A 10968-nucleotide genomic window follows, 5' to 3' on the forward strand; every position below is an offset into this window, starting at 1 on the left:
CCCCTGCTGCCTGCCCTCCATCCCCCCCTCCTTGTCTGCCAGCTCTAAGCAGTGGCTTGCCTCTGCAGCTGACTGACCCCTAGAGTACAATTTATTTCTTGCTTTACTACTGTGTTTCAGGGGAGCAGAAATATGTTTTGCCAAGGCCTTTCTCGCAAGTTTTAAAATCCTGAGACTGGCTATGAATTTGCGTGTGAAATATCCTTAGTTAGATTCAGATGTAAGTACTTAATATTTGGCAAATTTCCACATGACATCCCATCCCTGACTTCCATTCTCGCTTCTCTCCCACAGTCCTGTCAGGTTTCTTCAGTGTGTGAAGAATCCTGAGCATCCATCATGTATACTTATATCTGGAGGATTTGGATCTTAGATCACCTATAGCATGGATCGAGATGGAGAGGCTCAGAAGCAACACTGATGGAAAGTGAAGCTGCCAGGGAGATGCCTCTACTACAATGTTAACACCAGAGATGGAAGAACTTCCCAATACATTATGACAAAATTACATGATCAACTTAATACTTACTGTGTACTACCAATATTCAAGAAAAAATACTTTATAAACCAGAGTTAAACTTCTATATTGTTATTTTAACCTAACTTTCTCATGTGGTGCTTTTATATTGTTTATATTATTACTTGCATCCTTTCCCCCCCCTCTTTTAATAATTCTCTCTCTCTCTCTCTCTCTCTCTCTCTCTCTCTCTCTCTCTCTCTCTGTATCTGAGGCTATACTTATGCACCACTGAACTAAATCCTCAGCACAGCTGATAACATCATTTTTTATTGAAAAATGGCCAAACTTCCTATTGGACAAAGAAAGTCAAATGTCAAGTTTATCAAAATGAATGACCTTACTTTTTTTTATTTTTTTCATTCTTCCCACAAATATTCACATGGTAAACCTAAGGTCATAGGGTCATTATAGGGAAGGGGCTCTGTGGGAACTACCTACATGCCCTGTGCTTTAATCTTTGACCCATCCAACATGTCCCTGATAACTTTGAGTATTATTTTCCTTTTTTTTTTTTTAACATGAGAAAATGAAGTTTAGAGAGAGAATTGATTTTCCTAAAGTCACATTCTTAGGATCATTGATACATCTGGAATTAAATCCGTTCTGTCAAAGTCCACAAAATATGACAGTTTTTTCTTTTCTGAGCTTTTATTGCCAAACTGATAGTAGCCTGTGCTATCGTCTAGCAAATGCTATCATATTAAATTGAATATAATAGAATCTGAAATGTGATCTTTATGGGAGATCTCAAAACTAATTACTTGCACCCTCTTTCTCTTCCACCTCATTCTTGGTGCCTTTTATAGGTAGTCAGGAGTTAACATATATTTGTTGCTAATATTGGCAATTTATGTTTTCTATCCTTTTTTCTTAGATCAGTCTTGCTCAGAATCACTAATTTTGTTGTTATTTTGTTGTTGTTGTTGTTATTGTTGTCTTTCTCAAAGATCCAATCCTTAGCTTTCCTCATTTATTTATTTAATTGAGCTTTTGTCTTTATTTTTAGAAATATATAGAAATTTCTTCTAGCGATCTAGAATATCTTCATTCAGCTTTTTGAGGCAAATGCTTAGACCATTGATATTTCAGCCTGTTTTCTACACATGTATTTTAGGACTCTGGGTTTCCCATGAACCTTGCTTTCGTTGTAACACTGAATTTCTGTATGTCTTTACTGGTTAGTTACTGTGGTGGTTTGTCTAAACTCAGCGCAGGGAGTGGCAGGATTAGAAGGTGTGGCCGTTTTGGAGTAGGTGTGTCACTGTGAGTGTGGTCTTAAGACCTTCACCCTAGCTGCCTGGAAGCCACTATTCCATTAATAGCCTTTATATGAAGATATGAAACTCTCAGCTCTGCCTGCACCATGCATGCCTGGATGCTGCTATGCTCCCACCTTGATGATAATGGACTGAACATCTGAATCTGTAAGCCAGCCCCAATTAAATGTTGTCCTTTATAAGACTTGCCTTGGTCATGGTGTCTGTTCACAGCAGTAAGACCCTAACTAAGGCAGTTACCATTCAGTTCAAAACAATTCCTGATTTTATTTGTTATTTGGAAATGTGATATTTACTTTTCAACATCTGGAGAATTGTTTAGGTAGGTTTTTTAAAATGTCTTTAGTGAGTATTAATAAACTAAACTGAGACAGCGCCAAAGAATTTGCTTGGCTTATTGAAAATAGTATGAATGTTGGAGCCCAATGCTTCTGTGTTCATGTTTTGATGCCAGTTAGTGATTTTGAACAATATATCTGTTCTTTAAACTTTTTAAAAACTACTGAAAGACATTAACTGGCTTCCTTACAATATGTCAAGGTCTGGGGATAGTTCAGTCTATTAAATGCTCACTTTGTAAGTATGAGGGCTTGAATTCAATTCCCCCAAACCATGTAAAGGTTAGGAGGCAGAAGTAAGTGAATCTCTGCGGCTTGAGGCCAGCTGGACCCAGGACAACCAGGGCCACATAGAAAGATGTTATCTCCCCACCTGCACAAACCTCAAATAAAACATTAAAAACCAAAAACTAGGTGAGCGGTGCATCATTGGAATCTTAGGAATAAAGAAGCAAAGACAGGTTCCCCACACCCTTCTTCACACACACACACACACACACACACACACACACACACACACACACGCCTAACTGATAAGCCCAGGTCTCATAGGGAGGCTTTTTCAAAATCAAGGTAGAAAGTATATAACAAATGAATGACAGCTGAGTATGTTCTGTAGCCTTCTTATGCATGTGCACACATATGAACCTGCTCTCTCTCTCTCTCTCTCTCTCTCTCTCTCCCTTCTCTCTCTCTCCCTCTCTTTCTTTCTCTCTCTCTCAAAGTATGATAAAAATTGTCAACCTGTCACAAAGCCTTGACAAGTTGAGGATTTCATTAGTTAGAATATATATGCAAAAGCTAGACGGGTGGTATACCACTAAATTCTCAGGAATAAAGAGGCAGAGACAGGTTTCCCACTCCCTATATGGGGGAGTGGCAAATATATATAACTATATATACAAGTCTACCAACAGAAGGTCCAAGAATCTAGTAGTTGTTCAGTCCATGGGGCTGGATATCTTAGCCAGTCTTCAGTATATACCAGAAACTCCAAGAAGTAGACTCTAATGCCAGTGAAAAAAAGTGGACTTGCAAACAAGAGAGAGGGCAAGCAAGTAAAGAGAGAACAAGCTTCCTTCCTCAATGTTCTTTATAAGGCTGCCAACAGAAGGAGGAGCCCAGACGAAAGGTGGATCTTCCCACATCAGAGATCCAGATTACAAGTGGGTCTTTTAACTTGAAATGATATAATAATAATAGTAATAATAATGATTATCATCATCGTCATCCCCACACAGATGTGCCCAGTCCTTTAGGTTTTAATTAATTCCAGATGTAGCCAAGTTGACAACCAAGAATATCCATCCAAACTCGTTCCTCTCTGTCTTCCTCTGGTTGAAGATCCTGTTCTTTTAAGAGTCCATGTGGCTATAGCCACAGTGGACACACAGTGGACAGCTCTCACTGGTGTCTGGACTATGTATGCATCCTTAGAGAAAATTTAAGTCTTGGCTTGACAACCCACTTCTGATAGGGATTCAGATTTACCCCAGCTTTCAATTAGCTTCGCCTACAAAATGTCTTCAGAGACAGATCCCTGCTGGTCTAGCCTGGAGCTTTAACACAAGACTTCCTCCCTTACTAGGAAGGTTGGGTGCTAGCTTTACTAATGTTCTTGCTCCAGAACATCTTTTGAAGGTGGCTGCTGTTCCAGAGACCACTGGGCCTTCACATCCCCTTCCAAGATGAAGTGGACAGAGTAGAAATCAACTTGTAAGACATGCTCAAGATAGACATCAACTTGTAAGACCAGACCAAGAACACTTCTCTGAGGTCAGCTTTTAGGCAGTGGAGATCTCAGAGGAAGCAAATTACAAGATTTTCACATGATGCTGAAGAGGGCCCACAGGAGTCACAGAGATAGCTTTGGAGGCTTACGTGTTCCTCCCCCCGGCCCATCTCCCTTTATCACAGTGGTTCTCATCTTTCCTAATGCTGTGACCTTTTAATACAGTTCCTCATGTTGTGGTGACCCTCAACCACAAAATGATTTCATTGCTACGCCATAACTATAACTTTGCTGCTGTTGTGAATTGTAATGTAAATATCTAATATGCAGAATATCTGATATGTGACCCCCCAAAAAGGTGATGACAGTTGAGAACTGCTGCCTTGTCACCATAGCATACTATCCCGAGCCTTTTCTCTCTGTAGTCCTGACTTTGAGCATCTATACCATTGACCTGCTGCCATTTCCAGCCCTGAGCCCTTGATGGCCTCCGTGCACAATATTCCATGTTCCTTATCTTATGTGACTGCTGCATTACTGTTTGCTCGTAGACCCTTTGTACCTGCTCTCCATCTCTGTCTTCCCTCGTAGCTACTCATATGGTGTAGAAATAACCTTAGACCTAATGTCCATCTTCTAATTTCCTTAGGCCCACCCGCTTCCTATTGTGATACTTTTTGACTTTTCAATGTTTGAAGCATAGTTTCAACGAGTTCTGAAACAGTAGGCTGAATGCTTGAAAGTGTGTGTGTGTGTGTGTGTGTGTGTGTGTGTGTGTGTGTGGTGTCTGGCAATGTACAGAAATTACACCAATCGTTGTTAGCTGGCAAGCAAATCTACTAAATATTTGGGAGAAAAGCATATTTTTCCTTTGGCTTCATCTCAGTTACTCTCTGTGTTGTTCTTCCATTGCCTGAAAACAGCCCAACTCAAGTCTGCAGGTTCTCAGATGCAAAAGACAGCATCAGCAACAGACTTCCTCCTACACACTGGCCCATTTCTTCCTAAAACAAATTCTCATGTTTATAATTTGTGTGTAGGGCTGGAGAGATGACTCAGCCATTAAAGGTTAGGCTCACAACCAAAAATATAACTTGTGCATCTTGGGAAGACTCCTCTTAGCTCACTGTTAAATGTTAGGAAGAACATTGTTTTGCTCTTGAGTAATAAATAGTCTCTGGAAGTCCAGGTTGTAACTAGTCTGATGCATCAAGAAAACTTTTGAACAGAGGAGAAATGGGATCTGGCACTCAGGAGTCCCATCCTGTGTGTGGCCAGTAGAAAAGGACCAAAGATGGCCCTCTCATCACTTACCCTTCCTTGGTTTTTGGACAGTCTTGCTCTGTACTCCAGGAAGTACAATCCCCTGCCTCAGCCTCCTGAGTAATGGGTTCCAAGCATGTACAATTCAGCATTCCTTCCTCTTTGGGATCTGCACCACCCTCTTTCAGCTTCCACCACAGTTTGTCTCCCTCAGAAGAGAACTGAACTTGAAGGCCCTGTGAGCAGTCCAGTGGCTTGCGGCACGAGACAGCTGAGCCAACGCACACGAGGAAGATGGGAATTTGTTAACTTCCGGCAACTTACCTATGCCTATACACGCTTCATGAAGCAATACAGTTTATGAAAAATGTTGCGTGTGGTAAGCTGGAACATCAACGGGATCCGGAGACCCCTACAAGGTCGGGGATGCAAAGTACCCAGCAACTGTCCCACAACCTTGAGACACATTTTAAAGGAACTGAATGCCGATATTGTCTGTCTCCAGGAGACCAAAGTGAATAGAGATGCGCTGACGGAGCCCCTGGCTTTTGTTGAGGGCTATAACTCCTATTTCAGCTTCAGCCGCAGCCGGAGTGGCTATTCTGGTGTAGCTACTTTCTGTAAGGACAGTGCTACACCCGTGGCTGCTGAAGAAGGCCTGAGCGGTCAGTTTGCCATCCTGAACGGGCATGTCGGTTGCTATGGAAACATGGACGAGTTCACCCAAGAGCAGCTACGGGCTCTGGATAGCGAGGGCCGAGCTATCCTTACACAGCACAAGATCTTCACACAGGAAGGGAAGGAGAAGCCTTTGACCCTGATCAATGTGTACTGCCCGCGTGCGGATCCTGGGAACCCTGAGCGGCTGACCTTTAAGATGCGTTTCTATCGCCTACTGCAGATCCGAGCTGAAGCTCTCCTGGCAGCTGGCAGTCATGTGATAATCCTGGGGGACATGAATACAGCCCACCGTCCCATTGACCACTGTGATGCTGGCAGTCTGGAGTACTTTGAAGAAGATCTGGGACGCAAGTGGATGGATGGCTTACTTAATAACATGGAATACCAGGCTGGGTCCCATGTAAGGCCTTTCCTGGATAGCTACCGCTATTTCTATCCAAAACAGGAGAGGGCCTTTACCTGCTGGTCAGTGATCAGTGGTGCCCGCAGTCTCAACTATGGTACCCGACTTGACTACATACTAGGAGACAGAACTCTGATAATAGACACTTTCCAAGATGCCTTCCTGCTCCCTGAGGTGATGGGCTCTGACCACTGCCCTGTGGGTGCTGTTTTGAATGTGTCCTGTGTGCCAGCAAATCAGTGCCCAGCTCTGTGCACCCGTTTCCTCCCCGAGTTTGCAGGTACCCAGCTCAACATTCTTGGCTTCCTGGTCCCTTGTGAACAAGAACCTATGTGGGGGCAGTCAGTCCTGCAGTCCAGCAAACAAGTCCAGCTACAGAAAAATCGAGAAGCCCAAGCCCACAGGCACTCTTCCAGGCCTCAAAAGCATCAAAGTGGTTCCAGAAGACAACAGAGAAACCTGTTGAGTTATTTTCAGCCTCCTGTTAGCCTTCCCCAGACTTCTCCTGGTGTGGAACAACCTAAGCTGCCTCTGGTGGGCACTCTTGTAACTCCAGCGCCTCTGGAAGGGGATGTGATAGCCCCAAAGATGGAGAAGCAGGCCAAGGTTTCTGAGGTCAGAGATGAGAAGGAAGCACAGACATCATTCTGGAAGTCTGTTCTGGGTGGGCCCTCACCCATGCCCCTCTGCAGAGGCCACAGGGAGCCATGTGTGATGCGGATTGTGAAAAAACCAGGACCCAACCTGGGCCGCCATTTCTACATATGTGCCAAGCCACAAGGTCCTCCAAATGACCCCTCATCAAGCTGCAACTTCTTCCTGTGGAGCAAGCCCAGATGAACCAACTGAGACTGAGTAACATCTAGCCTGGTCACCCCTACATAGGGTCGGATGCCAGGTCTCTACCTTCTAAGTTGCCTTCCCCCTGAGGGTTCCTTTCTTCTTCTGCCTCCTCTTCCCTTTCCCTGCCCTAGCTTCCCCGAGACATTATTCTCCTCACACCTCTTCCTCTTTGTCCACACAGGAACAAGCTGCCCAGGAAGTTGTAATTTTAAACTCCTGATGCCTGGAACGGGCAATGGATTTGTTCATAAGCAAAGGCTGTGCCTTTGTTTCAGTGCTTTAAAAAAAAAAAAATTCTTGGGTTTGAGAATCATCCAATAACATATCTATTCTCTGTGAAGAAAATTCGCCTGGACTCCTCTTTGGATGTGATACAGTGACATAACAAAATGCACGGTTCTTGCTAAGTGACACAAATGTGAGACGGCACTTGGAAGCTTGATGCAAAGAGTCGACCTACAGAGAAGAGGCCTGTCAATCATTGTATCTAGCACTCCACACAGAGTTGCCGTCAGCCACCTCCACGGCTGCAACAGAATGAAACTTTGGGTGCACGTAAATTTTCTAAATGCTATTTAGATTTTAAGGATTCTCCGGGGGTGGCGAGAAACAGATTTGGGAGTCATCCAGGCAAAAATCACATGGCCAGGTACTTCCCTGACTCACCAGTCAGGTGAAGCAGTCTTTGCTTACCTTCTAGACAACCTGCTATCCTTCTATGCTAGAACAGTCATGGCTATTTCTGGGAATAGAATTTATAGAAGTGGATGGCAGGTGATGGGTGGATCCTGACATTTGCTTGCTGTATCATTTTCAAATTCATTGTACAGGTCTACCTGATGTAAAGAACTGATATAAATAACTGCTTACAGCAGGCTCTGGCTCTGGTTCCCTCTTTTATTTTATTTTTTTTTAATTTTTAAAAAAAGATTTATTTATTTATTTATTATATGTAAGTACACTGTAGCTGTCTTCAGACACCTCAGAAGAGGGCATCAGATCTCATTATGGATGGTTGTGAGCCACCATGTGGTTGCTGGGATTTGAACTCAGGACCTTCGGAAGAGCAGTCAATGCTCTTAACCACTGAGCCAGCTCTCCAGCCCCTGGTTCCCTCTTTTTAAAAACAGGGGCCACAGTAATTCCCACTGTCATGGTCAGCTTTAACTGCCAACTTGACGTGATATATCCATATACATGAAGTATAGTACAGTCATAAGAGAGAGAGGAGAGCCTTAGTTGAGGAGCTTCCTAGATTGAATAGGCCCATAGGTCTATCTGTGGGGATCGTCTTGATTGATAATTGATGTAGAAGGGCCTATCCCACTGTGGGCAGCACCATTCCCTAGCCAGGTCATCCTAAACTGCATAAAAAGCTAACTTACCATAAGCCTGTCTACGAGCTAGCAAGCAGTGTCTTGTAACTTATTACCTCTCTATATAGACACTTTCCAGCTTTAAAAGGTAAATTCTCTTCCCCTCAAAAACAGGAGAAAAAAAAAAGAGGGCTTTGGTAGGGTGGTGAGTTGTGCACAGACAGCCTGGTCCCCAGTGAGCACAGGCCTTGAACCCTGGTGATCTGGTAGGTGGTGACTTCCACCTGTGTGGGACACCAGTTATTTAGCCATGCCCCCTGGGCCCCTAGCTCCTGTTGCAGCTACAGCCTCCCACAGCACCCCTCCCCACACAGAGATGTGTGTGGCCATCAGTCACATAGGCAATGCTCCAAGCTCCTGGTATTCTGTCTGGACTCCACCCCCGCGGTTACCTGGCAACCACCAGGTGTGCTCCTCCCCACAGTTACCTGGCAATAGGCAGGTAGGCAGGTAGATGTTTGTCCCCTCCCCCTCTCTCTTGCTTCTACTTTCTCACTCTCAACTCTCGCCCTCTTGCTCCCCCTCCCTTCCCCCCTCTCTCCACATGGCCATGGCTGGCCTCTGCTTCTCTACTCTCTCCCTCTCTCTGCCTTTCTAGAATAAATGCCTTAAAACCATGGACTGCCTCTTCTCATTGGGATCTGCTGTGCTGGAGCAATGGAGCAGGTCTTCCCCTAAAGAGCCGCTCTTCTAACCTCCTGCCTCTTAGCATTCCCTGACAGTCTCCACCAAGCCAAGCTGTCCATCTGACCAAGCCAAGGACTCTCCTCCCTTCTGTAACCAGCCAGAGCCTCCTGCCCTTTTCCCTTTGATCCCTGGCCAGAGCCCGCCAGTGGGCCCACTCTGTTCTCAGCTCTTCCACTGGTATTCAACTATGTCTGCAGTGCCCAAGAGTGACAACCTTCTGGTCTCGGCCTCCGCATCCTTGTGGGCAGAGACCTTCAAGCCAGTTCCCGGCAGGTGCATGGGGACCTCAGACTGCCTCTTCCCCACGCCTAGAGCGGGATCCAGCAGCCTGCCAGGCAGCTGTATGTGTGAGGTCCTCACAGTCAGTCACACTTCGCTTCTGACTTCCATGAGTGGCCCTAGCCCTGTGGTGGGCCGGACCCAGGACCCCATTTCACCCCACAGGCTTTTTTTCTCAAAGCTCGGATAGCTGAGAATTTGAATTATCTTCTCTCTTTATGCTTTGGGTCTTTACAGTATCCGTTCCGTTGGTCACCAAAGACTCTCTTTTCAGAGTGGCAGCCCTATTCCCCACTGCTGCAGCTCACGTTTGTTCTCTGTTCTGCCAACCACATCACTTTCTATCAGGCTGAGTCTCTGTGTCAGGTTACTGAGGGTCTCACTCATCCCCTTGAGTTTAAGGTCATTCTGTGTCTGGTATCCCACTACAGTACTGTTGACTTCCTCTAAGGAGATGCGCAGGTACAGGATATCCTGGTCTGCACTTTCACTGTGGGTTTTATTGTCAATTTCTGGTGGAGGCAAAGGAGATGGCATGATTTGGTTGCTTCCACTGGTCTCTGTACTGCCCTGCAGTAACTCCAAGGTTGTCTTGTGTTCATCCACAGTCTTCCTTATCGCCTCTACAGCAAGGTGGACACTGTTTAAAGTATTGCCAGTGGAAGCTACACTCTTCTACAGTCCCTCTACAGAAGTCCCTCTACAGTCCCGCTTAGGCAGGCTAAGTAAGGCTACTGCCAACTTGACACTGGCTTTTAGATGGTTTACTGCAGAACTCACCAGAGAACCCTGCTTATTCATTTCTGTGGCGTTGATGACTGTGCTTAAGCCCAGCTCCCCAGACTCAATCTTCTCAAGTTGTTTTTTGTTTGCCGAGAAGTTCCTCATTAAGTGTGGGGATTTCCTGGGATGAGCTTTTCTGATTAGACTCCATGTTCAAAATTTTTCCATGAGGACATCCAGATCCTCCTTGAGAGCCATTGGCATCCACACCAAGCCCACAGAGGCCACAACGCCACAGGCTACGAGGATGACAAAGGCACAGAGGGGATAGCAGATCTTGCAGCATTGGGCGTAGTCTCCCTTGACAAAAAAACGAGAGCGATTTCCAATTGCTCCGAGCTCCTCTTCCTCTGAGCTAGGCGCTGAGTCTGAGTGAGGAGGCTCAGTGCGAAGCAGGCGGTGGCTGCGTGGGCCTTGCTTGGTCTTCTTTCTCCGACTGCCACCAGCCAGGCATTGATCAATGCATTGAGCTCTTTGTGCTTTTTCATCTATTTTTTTTTGGTGGGGGGTGGGGCGTGAGTGGCAGGCCCACTCCCGAGCTGCCAGGTTCGTAGCCAACACCCAACTCTCGCGCTAACTTGGAGCTGCCTTCCAGGGATGGAAATCCTGGGCTTAGAGCCCTCTGATCACTCCCACGCAGAGGTGGGACTGACCAGATCTACTGAGGGCTGGAAAATGGAGCCCAGAGGAGATTGGAGTCAGGTAGATGGGGGGAAGTTACATAGAGATGGCCAAGGAACTGGCGATCCAAATGGATAAATTCCTGAAACAACTATTACCTTCCCG

General features: G+C 45.5%; 2 pseudogenes; one reads left to right on the forward strand and one right to left on the reverse strand.

Moving 5' to 3' along the window:
* Nucleotides 1–271: 271 nt before the first annotated feature.
* Nucleotides 272–7932, forward strand: LOC116070679 (annotated as a pseudogene).
* Nucleotides 7933–9553: 1621 nt separating this feature from the next.
* LOC116104523 lies at nucleotides 9554–10670 on the reverse strand (annotated as a pseudogene).
* Between the last annotated feature and the right edge of the window lie 298 nt (nucleotides 10671–10968).

Source organism: Mastomys coucha, unplaced genomic scaffold (assembly GCF_008632895.1).
Source record: "Mastomys coucha isolate ucsf_1 unplaced genomic scaffold, UCSF_Mcou_1 pScaffold22, whole genome shotgun sequence".
NCBI lineage: Eukaryota > Metazoa > Chordata > Mammalia > Rodentia > Muridae > Mastomys > Mastomys coucha.